This window comes from Schistocerca cancellata, chromosome 6 (genome assembly GCF_023864275.1).
Source record: "Schistocerca cancellata isolate TAMUIC-IGC-003103 chromosome 6, iqSchCanc2.1, whole genome shotgun sequence".
NCBI lineage: Eukaryota > Metazoa > Arthropoda > Insecta > Orthoptera > Acrididae > Schistocerca > Schistocerca cancellata.
In genome coordinates, this window is record NC_064631.1 from 58,407,991 (window position 1) to 58,422,062 (window position 14,072).

Here is a 14,072-nt window from a genome sequence, read left to right on the forward strand (position 1 = left end):
CGCCGTGCGCGATTTTGTAACCACTGCACTGCTCGCCTGTGCAGACACATAGTGTTCCGACTGCTTTGACACACTTATCATTCGATTTCGCAAAAACTATTTGGTCCAAAAATTTGATTTTGACACATTTTCTTGACTGATAACTTTCCCCCCATAAATGACTTAATTTTGTTTCGATTTTCAACGCAGTTATATTGCAGCATTAAATGTAGTAAACCGTTGCACGAAATTTTGAAGAGTTTGCAGAGGTAAAGATCATAGCGTATACTTTCCGTATGTTCGATTGTAGTTGCCACAATGTTGAGAATGAAATGTGGACAAGATACCTAAATTTCATATAAAATTTACTGTATAACAATATCTCATTTAATTTAAGTACCAGATTGGTGTCGTATGTAATATTGAGAAATATTCCGTCTTTCGCGACTGTAATAAAAGTTTTATTTACACCGGGCGCGTTTGACTTTATTTTAAAGCACTTCAATCAATCAAAAGGAAGTACACAAAATACGTTAAACAAAACTGTGGACTTACAAAAACATTAGGACTTGAATATACTGTTTATCAGTGCTCTGAGCTATGTCAAATATAACTTTTGTGTGTGGCACACACAAAGAGCATTTATTTGCTAAAACACTGATTGGCTGACACAAACGTTGAATATTGTGTTAACGCAGCACAAAACTACGAAAGGTGACTTGGCAATGGAGGAGACAAAATGCTGTCCACTGAAGATGCTTCAAAAGAGAAAAACGCGTCTGGTCTAAATAAGACGCTTATTACAGTTGCAGAAGAGGAATATATTTCAATACCATTGGTAAAATTGCAACTGTGGAACAAAAACAAGAAAGAGAACATGAGTATTATTGTGTATGAGCCTTACCTTTCATTGTTGTCAATCGCTGCTATTGTCTTCTGCATCGCTGTAGTCAGTGTCGCAGGCCGAATCATCAGGTCTTAGAGTGATGACGATGGGTTCAAGCAGATTGTCAATTTCAATTTCCCTGTCCATGTCCTCCTCCTGTAGCCTTTGTGCATGCCGAAAACATTCAGCCCATGCGAGGCAAGTGATAAAAGAAGGGAAGAGGGCTTCCTGGAGGGAATTAACGGCTTCCATTAATCGGCCCACTTCCACTGCGCAAGTTTGGGAATCAATAAGATGGATTTCGGGCAAGAGTAGTAGTACACAACCCCTTATGGCATTGTCAAGTAATGGGCTCTCGGTGACCACGCCAGATGACATGGCTCAGGTCTTAGCAGAACACTTCCTTACTGCCACTATATCATCCACAGAAGCTCCTGCTTTTCAGGTGTTCCATCAGACTGCAGAGATGAGGAAGTTCAGCTTCTTCTTGCATAATGTGGAAGACTACAATCTTCCATTCTCCATGTGGGAACTGGAATAAGGTTTGTCTGCAGCTAGAGACACTGTTCCAGGACCTGATGAGATTGCTGCAGGGGCTACCATTGATGGAACCAATGACTTTCGTTAGCGCCTAGGTAAAGATAAGCCCAAAAATATGCTAATTCCCCTATTCGTCAGTCAAGATGGCATGGTAGGCTGACAGCAGTTATCACCATGGAAGGCAGAGACTCCCGAGGATTCAGTGATTTCTGATCGAATGTTGATCAATGGGAAACCTCGCACTAGCAGGTTTTGCATTTGTTATTAAATTATGGTTCGCATTACACTGGATCTTCTGATCAGTGACTGATAGAAGTGCTTCCTACAAGATAGTAGTCTCCTTCCTATAGGTGGTTACACAGTAACTTACATCCTCGTTCTACCATTCACTATAGAAATGTCACGTCTCTCTCTCTCTCTCTCTCTATCTCCCTCTCTCTCTATCTCTCTCTCTCTCTCTCTCTCTCTCTGGGACCAATGAGGTAGTTTTGCAGTCACCGTCCTGTGTCTCTAACTTACAGTTTATTTACATTAGCCATTGCTGATGAATTTTGTGATGCATAAATATTTACTGAGAGATCAGACAAAATGTTCAGTGCTTCGCAATTTCTCAGAGGCCCAGGACTGCGGATGGCCAACACATCTTGAGAAGCTTATCTGTAGCTTTGAGTATTTTCTGGAAAAACTGCTAGTTTTCTATATTTTCATCACAATGATGTTATCTTCCACTAACAGGAAGCCCTCTGACCCCACTGTCAGGTCGTAAAATGTTTTCACCGGGAGTTCACTCTACGGGAAATGTTATCGGTGTTCGTATATGAGGTGGCTGGACGTCCTAGGGCGACACCAAGGAGATGGCGGAGGTCAGTTTGGCTACTGTCACACGGCTCTACATCGCTAACCCTCCACGAATTGGGCCTATGGGGTGGTTGAATCTACTGACCCTGGCAGTCCTTGTTATTCCTCACCATTCAGAATGCTTTCAACGTTTTCTCACTTCTATCAGATAAGCAAAATGAAAATTAGATCTAGGAGTAAAGGAATAGTAAGTTATGTCACACAGTTTCTGACAATCACTAGTAATGTTGCTTTTCGTTTAACTTAAATATTCTAATCAAATGGGACTTGCATTACGAATGAGCACACATTATGTGAGTGGTTCTGGAAAAAAGGTCCCATAACATAACCCTTCCTTCCGGTTTTAAATTTATGCCAATGCAGTTGTGCCCAAAACTTGATAAAGCACCAGTACACCAAAGACATTTTCATGATGTGTGACATTGGAATTATGTGCATGGTTGAAACTGTTGACGATATGCACCCATCAGTTTTGCTGGTGTACTGAATCCGTACTTTGCATTATTGTCCCAGATTATACTCATTTATGTATCTTGAAAATTTCCTTTACAACTAATTCTTACTTATCCTACATTAAATCATATTCTCTATTCTCACATACTGATCGTTTGTAGTATACACTCATTCCATCATTTTAAATAATAATCAATTTTCATTTACTCTTCAGACAATTTCATATTTACTCCATTCACACTCTCTTAAAATAAGATACTAAATTCTACTAATACGTCATCAACATATACAAATACTTTACTTAATAATTAATCTCCTAAGGAAAGATCTAATAATTGAACGAACTCTGATACACACAATTCAATCGAAATTGTAGAATTTTAAACTGATAATTTTGGCCGTTAAATAGAAATGTCGCGTAATTTCGCAATACTACAGCGAGTATAACCTGGAAATGACCGGCCATGAAACCAACCAGACTTAAATATGTACTTTACAGACACCCAATGAAGTCCCCCTGTACAGTTTCCTCTTTACATCTGTTCAAATAATGTAATTGATGTAATATTTCCAAGAAGGGTTGTACCTGAGCCCCTCTCTCCTCTATCAGTCATTCTCTAACACCATCTGGTAGTCGAGTAACAAGTTCCTCGACGATATGCAATTCGTTCACTTCATTTGAACGGTAGTTTATAAAAATTGCGGTAGCCTCCCCAGCTCTCGTTGTATTTCTGTGGGCCAAAACTACTCTAGTCTTAGTTTTTGTTGGATACTCTATGACGAATACTTTGCTTTAAAGGCAAATTGATGAACAGTTGAAAATAAATTTAAATTTAACATCACACTTATATTATTACCCCATGTCTCTGGAAGAACACCTGTAAACGCTTTAAGAAATGTTAAGAGATGCACACAGCCAATAGGGTCGAATGTAGGAAAATGGTTACTACTGTCACTCATTACCAGTATTAGTGCCACTACGCGAACATACTCACTGCACTGAGACTTACTTTTACTAAAGATGCGTGAAAATCCCAATTATCCTTCTCAGATTTCCTTCGATCCACCATCAGCACACTAATTGTACTACTACATGGAGTGGAAGACACACAACTCCGATTACCACCATCAGGTTTTCGCTTAGTGCTGATTTCATTTCGGTTAAAACTGCCTTCAGATACTAAAAGGTTAGCATTTTTCACATTCTCTACTACATATCTGTGTGCCTTAGTTATTCAGTCTTATACACTAGTACTTAACTTATTCATCTCGGAATTAACTGTAACATGGTTGCTACTATTCTGGTCAGTCACATCCTGATGCGAGGGACTAATAGACGTTCCCTGTCCTTCTTTTGCTTCATATAATTTTTCCTCAAGATTTCCTATTTTTGTACTAACATCTGTGAACTCAGGATTATGGTACAACTTCTTAAGTCCTGTTTTGCTCTAACTCATTCCTTGAATTATTGTTGACCTTGTAACAAATTTTCAGTACTCTCTTTTGTCTCCCCACGGAACTGTTTAGTATCTTCCTTGTCTTCTTACGAAAGATTAACTGTATTTTTCTTACTTGTCACTTCTTCTTCCGTGTGTATTTGCTTTTAGGAAGCTTTAATTGTCGGGTGCTACTAATAGTGTTCCATAGATTTCGTGTTTGTTTTGAATACAGTCAAAGAGAGTCCCTTTAGTCAGCCACAGTGCCAGTAGTGTCAGTGTCGTCGTAACTGCTGTCCGCTTCACGTCTGCTGTGCAGCGAGCTATCACAATTTAAGTATTAACTGTATTTTTCTTACTTGTCACTTCTTCTTCTGTTTTTTTTTCTTTTAGGAAGCTTTAATTGTCGAGTGCTATTAATAGATCCATAGATTTCGTGTTTGTTTAGAATACAGTCAGAGAGAGTCCTTTTAGTCAACCATAGTGCCAGTAGTGCTAGTGTTTGTTTTCAATACAGTCCAGAGAAAGGTAGTGCTATTTTCATTGTTTTCTACAAGAAGTGGCTAGCAACCACAGTTCAGTGAATAAACAGCCGCCTTTAGTGAATTAGCAGTCTAGTTAAAGGTTGATTAACTCTCTTCAGTAAAATGATTCCTTACGATGGATAGGATGTGTGACTGCTGTGTACGGACGCAGGAGGAGCTGGCCACTGTTCGCGAACAGCTGAGCGTGTTGATGGCCGCGGTCAGCCGTCTTCAGGCTGCTGCCTCGGAGTGTAGCGGCAGTGGGGAGTCTGGTGCGTCGCAAGGTACACCCCAGGTGTTACATGCTTCACCCACTGTCCCTGCTGTCGAGACATCTTCGCGGGTACTAGGCGTAGTTGGGCCGCCCTCTCCCCAAGGGGAGTTGCGGGTTCAGCGGCGTTCGCGGCGCACGAGGCGGAGGGCCAATGTGGAGGCTGGCCGTGTGGCATCTCCCGCTCTGCCTGTGAGTGGACATGTGGCTGCTCCTTCAGCAAGGTCCGAGCAGGCACACGGGGGGAGGCGTTTATTAGTTATTGGGAGCTCCTACGTTAGGCAGGTGATGGAGCCCCTTAGGGAAATAGCGGGAAGGTCGGGGAAGAAGGCCAGTGTTCACTCTGTCTGCTTGCCGGGGGGTCTCATCCGAGATGTGGAGGAGGCCCTACCGGCGGCGATAGAGAGCACTGGGTGCACCCGACTGCAAAATGTTGCTCATGTCGGCACCAATGACTCCTGCCGTCTGGGTTCAGAGGTCATCCTCAGTTCGTACAGGCGGTTGGCGGAATTGGTGAAGGCGAAGAGCCTCGCTCGCGGGGTGAAATCAGAGCTAACTATTTGTAGTATCGTTCCCAGAACCGATCGCAGTCCTCTGGTTTGGAGCCGAGTGGAAGGCTTAAACCAGATGCTCAGACGATTCTGCGGAGATCTGGGGTGCAAATTTCTCGACTTCCGCTATCGGGTGGAGAAATGTAGGGTCCCCCTGAATAGGTCAGGCGTGCACTACTCGCCGGAAGCGGCTACAAGGGTAGCGGAGTACGTGTGGAGTGCACATGGGGGTTTTTTAGGTTAGAGAATCCCCTCCCTAGGCCCGACAAGATGCCTCCTGAGATGCGGCAAGATAGGAGTAGGCAAAATGCAACAGGGAATAACAATATTAATGTGCTAATAGTAAACTGCAGGAGCGTCTACAGAAAGGTCCCAGAACTGCTCTCATTAATAAACGGTCACAACGCCCATATAGTACTAGGGACAGAAAGTTGGCTGAAACCAGACGTAAACAGTAATGAAATCCTAAACTCAGATTGGAATGTATACCGCAGAGACAGGCTGGACAGTGAAAGGGGAGGCGCGTTTATAGCGATAAGAAGTGCAATAGTATCGAAGGAAATTGACGGAGATCCGAAATGTGAAATGATTTGGGTGAATGTCACGGTTAAAGCAGGCTCGAATGGTAATTGGATGTCTCTATAGGCCCCCTGGCTCAGCAGCTGTTGTGGCTGAGCACCTGAAGGATAATTTGGAAAATATTTCGAATAGATTTCCCCACCATGTTATAGTTCTGGGTGGAGATTTTAATTTGCCGGATATAGACTGGGAGACTCAGACGTTCATAACGGGTGGCAGGGACAAAGAATCCAGTGAAATTTTTTTAAGTGCTTTATCTGAAAACTACCTTGAGCAGTTAAACAGAGAACCGACTCGTGGCGATAACATATTAGACCATCTGGTGACAAACAGACCCGAACTATTTGAAAAGGTTAACGCAGAACAGGGAATCAGCGATCATAAAGCGGTTACGGCATCGATGATTTCAGCCGCAAATAGGAATATTACAAAAGGGTAGGAAGATTTTTCTGTTTAGAAAAAGTGACAAAAGCAGATTTCAGAGTACCTGTTGGCTCAACACAAAAGTTTTGTCTCAAGTACAGATAGTGTTGAGGATCAATGGACAAAGTTCAAAACCGTCGTACATAATGCGTTAGATGAGTATGTGCCAAGCAAGATCGTAAGAGATGCAAAAGAGCCACCGTGGTACAACAACCGAGTCAGAAAACTGCTGCGGAAGCAAAGGGAACTTCACAGCAAACATAAACATAGCCAAAGCCTTGCAGACAAACAGAAATTACGCAAAGCGAAATGTAGTATGAGGAGGGCTATGCGAGAGGCGTTCAATGAATTCGAAAGTAAAGTTCTATGTTCTGACTTGGCAGAAAATCCTAAGAAATTTTGGTCCTTATGTCAAAGCGGTAGGTGGATCAAAACAAAATGTCCAGACACTCTGTGACCAAAATGGTACTGAAACAGAGGATGACAGACTAAAGGCCGAAATACTAAATGTCTTTTTCCAAAGTTGTTTCACAGAGGAAGACTGCACTGTACTTCCTTCTCTAGATTGTCGCACAGATGACAAAATGGTAGATATCGAAATAGACGACAGAGGGATAGAGAAACAATTAAAATCGCTCAAAAGAAGAAAGGCCTCTGGACCTGATGGGATACCAGTTCAATTTTACACAGAGTACGCGAAGGAACTTGCCCCCCTTCTTGCAGTGGTGTACCGTAGGTCTCTAGAAGAGCGTAGCGTTCCAAAGGATTGGAAAAGGGCACAGGTCATCCCCGTTTTCAAGAAGGGACGTCGAACAGATGTGCAGAACTATAGACCTATATCTCTAACGTCGATCAGTTGTAGAATTTTGGAACACGTATTGTGTTCGAGTATAATGACTTTTCTGGAGACTAGAAATCTACTCTGTATGAATCAGCATGGGTTTCGAAAAAGACGGTCATGTGAAACCCAGCTCGCGCTATTCGTCCACGAGACTCAGAGGGCCATAGACACGGGGTCACAGGTAGATGCCGTGTTTCTTGACTTCCGCAAGGCGTTCGATACAGCTCCCCACAGTCGTTTAATGAACAAAGTAAGAACATATGGACTATCAGACCTCTTGTGTGGTTGGATTGAGGAGTTCCTAGATAACAGGACGCAGCATGTCAATCTCAATGGAGAGAAGTCTTCCGAAGTTGTTTCTCGGTAGCCTGTCACACTCAGCAAAATACACAGCTCAGAATATTAAGAAGCAGGGATTAGCCCTAGCTCAAGACAAATCAGCAGACCATTCGCGGAATGGACTGACTGTATATATCACGATTCAGGATATAGGTTATTTATGCTTTTATTAAACCCTGTCCTAGGTGTACATTTTAAGCAGGATACAGTAACATAGTTACATGAGACAGTAGCTGCTCTCTATTCACAGTAAAAAAAATTAAAGACTAGTTCACTTATTACCTCTCTGAACTTTAAGATTACTACCCATTTAATGCAAATCGTAGCGATTCGTAGCAGTCTTCCAAGGGTCAGAAATCAATACACACGTCACTTCACGTGTACTGTTGGTACCACTCGGAAGTAAAAAAAATAAAGCATTACAATTTCTGTGTCAGTAACCAAAGTCTAATCACTCGGTAATAAAACAACAACCACCCTAATAGAAAAAAATTATTTGAGATACTTGAATGTTATGCTTACAGCGGTGCGGTGTTCTCAGCTGCCGAAACGAAAAGTAAGTATGAATCAGTAATTGCGAAAACAACATTTGTCCAAAAATGCAAATTTTTCAAAAGAAGAAGAAACTTTATACTAGCTATATGATGAAATGTAGGATGCGTGCATTCATTTAAAAATCAGCTGTATCTGTAAGGTAAACTTTAACAATAAAATAATGAACTGTAAATGTACCATGTTGCATGTAACATTTCTAAAAAAATTTATGAATTTATGTGGTATCGGAGGTTATATATTTTATACTAACATTTTAAAAACGAAGTTTTTTATGTTACAAAATATTAGTTTATTATGTAAATTTAATATACAATATTACTTCTAGGATAGCTTCACACCAATTGTTTATTTTTTAAAAAGGACATTGACAAAAATCTACACAAAGCTTGTTGTAAACAACAGATTCTTCTATAAATCATATGCAGGAATGTCTACAGAGGCCAATGAGCCAGTTCCAGATAAAAGGATTTGCGCCCTTCAGGAATGTACAGCACAGTTGTCCTATGTCTTTTAGCTTTTTGACATTGATTGGGGCTATGTTGTTATGTGCCATTTATGAAGGCAACTTTGGTTGTGCCTATAACGAGAGTCGCAAAGAAGTTTTTTGAGACCATCACTATGATAGTAACACTCAATTTCCCCCATAAACTGTGATGGAAGCTCATAAATGAGGGCCCTGTGAATTAAACTGTACAGTTCTGGTCCATACAGTTTACGTAACTGTCATCAGACAAACAGTATTGCTCATAAAATTTGGGCCACGATTTGTTGTAAACCATAATCCCTTCTGTGTTAACAAACTATACTTGAATATTTTGATTTTTGGACCAAGTGACCATCTTTCCGGCATAACCCTACAAGGAGTATATTCTGTCTTGTTTTCCCATCACCCGTTTTACGCAAGCAGGTTTACGATGACATGCCAAATGTACATGACCACGCACAGCAAAACGCTGGAACACACCTTTGAATGTGGCTGAATTTCAAAGCATTAGCTTAACCACTGAGTTGTTCTTGTATTATGCTGGGGACACGTCAGAGAACACGTGCTATTCAGAAACACATTTATTATGCACTGTCCTAATGTAATCAACCAAAAAGGAACATATTTCGTTAGGTCCTTTGTCAGCTGTATCTTCATGGTACAGATATAGCTTGGATCTGTTGCTTTTTAGGTATGTAACAGAGAATGCATTAACCTTAAGTCGACGTAAATTAAATACTTCCTGCACTGTGAGCTCAGGAATCTGCAGATACTGCATGTAACAGAAACACAATGACACCACATGCTCATTTTCTGCACACATATTCTTTATTGCATCCACCTTTTAATTGAATTTTCCTACTACTTTTTATGTACCATTAATTCCTCATAGCTGTAGAATATGCTTTATCGTTGAACGATTGCTTCTCAATTTTCGCTGCAAGCGACTCAAAAGAACATCAAATTCGGTTAGTGGCTGCTCAGAGCATAATTAAAACACTCAGTGAAACCCCTGAAATATATTTCATATGACGTGCAAATGTAGCTTTATGAGCATTTCACAAATGGTTTTTACAAACAACCCAGCATCTAAGTAACACACTTCTTCGGTAGAGTTATGCGTGATATTCATAGGGGATGGTTTAATATGCTTCTCAGTTATCTGCAGGTCTGGGGTGCCGCATTGCTTGCAGTAGCACATCCTCTCTGTCATAGGGTTCAACATTGTTTTTCACACAATAACAAAAATCGTCGCACATGTTCATTTTCAGTGCCTAAAAGGCTGCAAAATTCCGGTTTGCACACTTTGACAATCTCGGCCTCTGTAGTTAACGCGCGATATCCATAATTTTTTTCCGTGGTCTTTTGTGCACCACGCCTTCTTTCTAGATCAGCCGCGGAGGGTATCCATTATGCCTGCTCTTACTTTCAAAATCATGAAATTTCCGGAATATTTCTATCTTTTTTTGATCAGAAATCACATTCCAATACAGTTTCATACACTTGAAACATATCAGTACACGAATATCAATGCTATGTGACAGAAATTAACATCATCATACAATCAAGAACTCATGTTGTTCTGCCAATTTTTGTAATGATAATATGAGTCCAGTTGCAAACGTAATTTATTTGTCTGTCTTTGAGGAAAATAAAATAGCTGTCTTTAATGTTTTTGTAGAAAGAAGATTCCACATATTTTATAACAATTCTTCCTCCTCCTGTTAAATCGTAATTTTCTTCAGTGCTTTGTCTTACTGAGTCTTTTCATACTCTAATTTTAGAATCAGAACTTTTTTTTCGTTCCAACAAGTAACCACGGGTTTATTCAATAGAAACAAACACTACTGAGGGGTGCTTACCATAGTTTTGTCACGAGTGTGCTCCAAACATTTCTCTACACAGAACTCCATTTATAAAAACATAAAAAAAAGATCGCCATCACCTCTTTGGACCCTGACATTAACAACTTGAAATTATAAATGAGCACACAACAACTCAGCCTCCTCAGGCAATGGCTAGCAAAATCTACCGACACCCCAATAATCTACTCTGACCCCGTTGGACCACTCGGCAGTCCTAAAATGCATAACAGAATGTACGGTGTGAAAAAAATTATTGATAAGTAGTTCCAGAAAGACTTTCGCTGTTACGGGGATCTCTGGATATTATTCAGCATTATTGGTCTCTTTGTCAAAGTCTACTTCCTGTCACCTGTAACAGTGCTTTGGTCTTCTAAAATCGAACAGGGCCGCAACCTCACCACCATCCCCCAAAAAACACCGTCAATTAATTACGTGGAGCGTATGAATAGCTTCCACTTAACAAACTTCCAACAAATTCTTCCGTGAAATAGTCTCGCATCACCTATTGTGTCCTCTTGACCTGGTGAGTCACCTAATCCGCCTTCAACCCTGACTTTAGCAACGAATCAGCAGTCAGTCGATTTATGTCATCAATATGCCAATGAACACGCAACCTGGTCACATGCAATTAAGTAAGGGTCAGAGTGAACTCCAAACTATGTAATTGCTCCAGCACACACTGCACTTGGGGAAATCCTATTATCGGTCACGAACCGCGGTTCTCACCAGTGTTATCATGGGAATAATTTCATCAGCAAACGTATACACAGGGCCATTACGATCCTGCTCAAACGCGCGGGAAATGCTAAATTCCTTTCGGATAGTATGTTAAGCAGCCAATCGGATCATCCCCAGCACTTCTATACTCGCGCTATTTCTAATGCCTGTCAGTCAGATTAGCACAAGTAATTTAGACTAGAAATGCCGCAATTCCAAAACTAAATAAAATTTAGTGAAAACAAAACGCGATTTCTTTCCACAAAACATATTACTAATAAATTTAATACTCCATGCCACTTCTGGCTGCCTTTTACAAAATCAAGCTCACTCGGACATACGTCACAAATTGACCTATTGCACAGCTACATTCTCACGCATGCATTTACATACTTTTAGTAAAATGTCTCATTCTCACTTTACGTATGTCCTTGGTTTACTCTCTGCCCCTCCAAACTACTGACACAACCAAAATACAATGAAAGAATAAATTTCCAACGTACTTCTAATTACGTCAGAAATCTGTGATAATGAAGCTAAAGAATTTCCATAAAATTAGGTTATACGAACCCATACTCTCGGTTGAAGTTTCAATTAATTCTACAGATGAATACATTACAGTCCCTAATATGGGGCCGGCCAATGTGGCCGACCGGTTCTATGCGCTTCAGTGCGGAACCAAGCGGCCGCTACGGTCGCACTTTCGAATCAAGCCTTGGGTATGGATGTGTGTGATGTCCTTAGAAGTACTTAAACCTAACTAACCTAAGTCTAGGGGACTGATGACCTCAGATGTTAAGTCCCATAGTGCCATTTGAACCGTAATTCACAATGACAGCACGGATATTGTGTGAATTAGGTAAAATTTTACATCTCCGAAAGTATGGAAGTTTTTGATATAAACTTGTAACAGTATGGTTGCGTAATCGATAGAAGTTGGTATACCAAGTATGAAAAAGATCGATTGATATTTAATACTACTTCTTCAGATTCATGGAATATGTGTAACGTATTGCACTCAGCGTTAAGCAAGTACAACGCTCGTTCTGCCCAGGAGAGGTTGCAAGACAAGACAGACAGACAGAGGTGTAAAAACAGAGAGGGCAGAAGAGAATATGTGAAATGCACGAGGCGTGTGAGGAAAGTATCGAGATGGACAACAATGCGAGCTATCTGGTAACGCTGTGTTGTTCTTGTACCGACCAGTACTTTCATCCCTTCCTGATACTCAGTCTGAGTTTTCACCTCCGTACATCCATTATGTGACTTCTGAGAACGCCATCAGTGATGTGGCGTTTTTATTGTCTGTTTCGAAAATGGAACAGCGGAATTTAGAGCAACGTTATGCCATGTTGAATTGGGGAATCAGCGCGTGTGACCTTAGATCACTAGAAACCGGTCCTTAGGAAACGTTTCTATCAAGAACGCAAGTTTTTCACTGTGGCAAATAGATTTAGGAAGGCCGACAACACGTTGCAGCAGAACTGTGCCCAGAGAGAGACTTCAACTTCAAATTCCGGCCAGAACATCGAACGTGTGTGGGCTCTTGTGAGATTCTTCCTCCACGACAAACCGTCAAGCAAGAGTGTTACAAAGATGTCCTTTAAAAGCCAGGAAAAGGGTGAATCAAGTGAGGCCGGACATTACAGGCAGGTGGATACTGCATTATGACAACACTCCACTTCAAGTGGTCGCATCCATCACGAATTTATTGATCTCAAACGGAATTCTGTTGTTCCATAGCCCCAATATTCACTTGATTTGAGACTCTGCCACTTTTTTTTCTCGAAACTGAAAAATATCTGAAAACTACATCACTTTAGGTCACTGAAGAACATTCAAAAGAGTGTGACAGACATGTTAAAGTCTGATACCAGTACTGCAAACGACTCCACCGGAGTGCACCTCCTGAAGGGAACTACTTTAGAGTGGACAATATTCTTGTTTGAAGAAAATTAAAACTGTGATAGAAAAAAAAATCACTCTCATTACTTTTCTTATACATCTTGTACGTGACATAGCTACACATACCTGGGCCAAAGTGCTAGTACAAGGATTGTATTCTTATAAACTGTACTTGTACAATATGTGTTCTTTGTATGCTGTTTTTGCATTTTGGGAGAATGCATTGAATGAAGTGTACAAGGAATTAATGCTTTATATTTTTCCTGTTCTTGGTTTGATACCATAGCGTTGCATCGTTGTCAATGCTAAAGTTTATTCTAAACTTTTTTAGTCCCAGCACTTCCCGTAAACAAAAGTGAAAATTTTTTCTGGTGCTGTAGGTTAGCTTGTGTCATGAGGAAGCAAGACAACTCAGTCGCAAAAACAGCGCTCCACATCAACCCAGGAGGAACAAGACTACGAGGAAGACCGGCAAAGAGGTGGACTGACAACGTCAGGGGAGACATGCACGTTGCTGCCTTAAGACCAGAAGATGTCAACGACAGGGAGAAATGGAGGAGATGTAGCAAAACAGCAGACCTCGCAAGTCGGGATCAATGCTTGGAAAGAAAGAGAGAGTAGGTCAGCTTGTATTAATTTTCCTGTGTCATATTCTCCCTTATATCCATGAAATTTTAATTGTGGAGTAGACTGCAATGCCGAAGCGTCACTAGCGTTTAATTAATGCAACTCTGAATTGGTTTACGTGGATCTCAAGTGTGATGGTATACTTCGAAGCTATTATTGTGATAACCATTTTACCATGCACTTTGGTCCGTCTGTTTTCATTCCCTCATTTCCGTTTCAAACTATATAAACTCCTTACA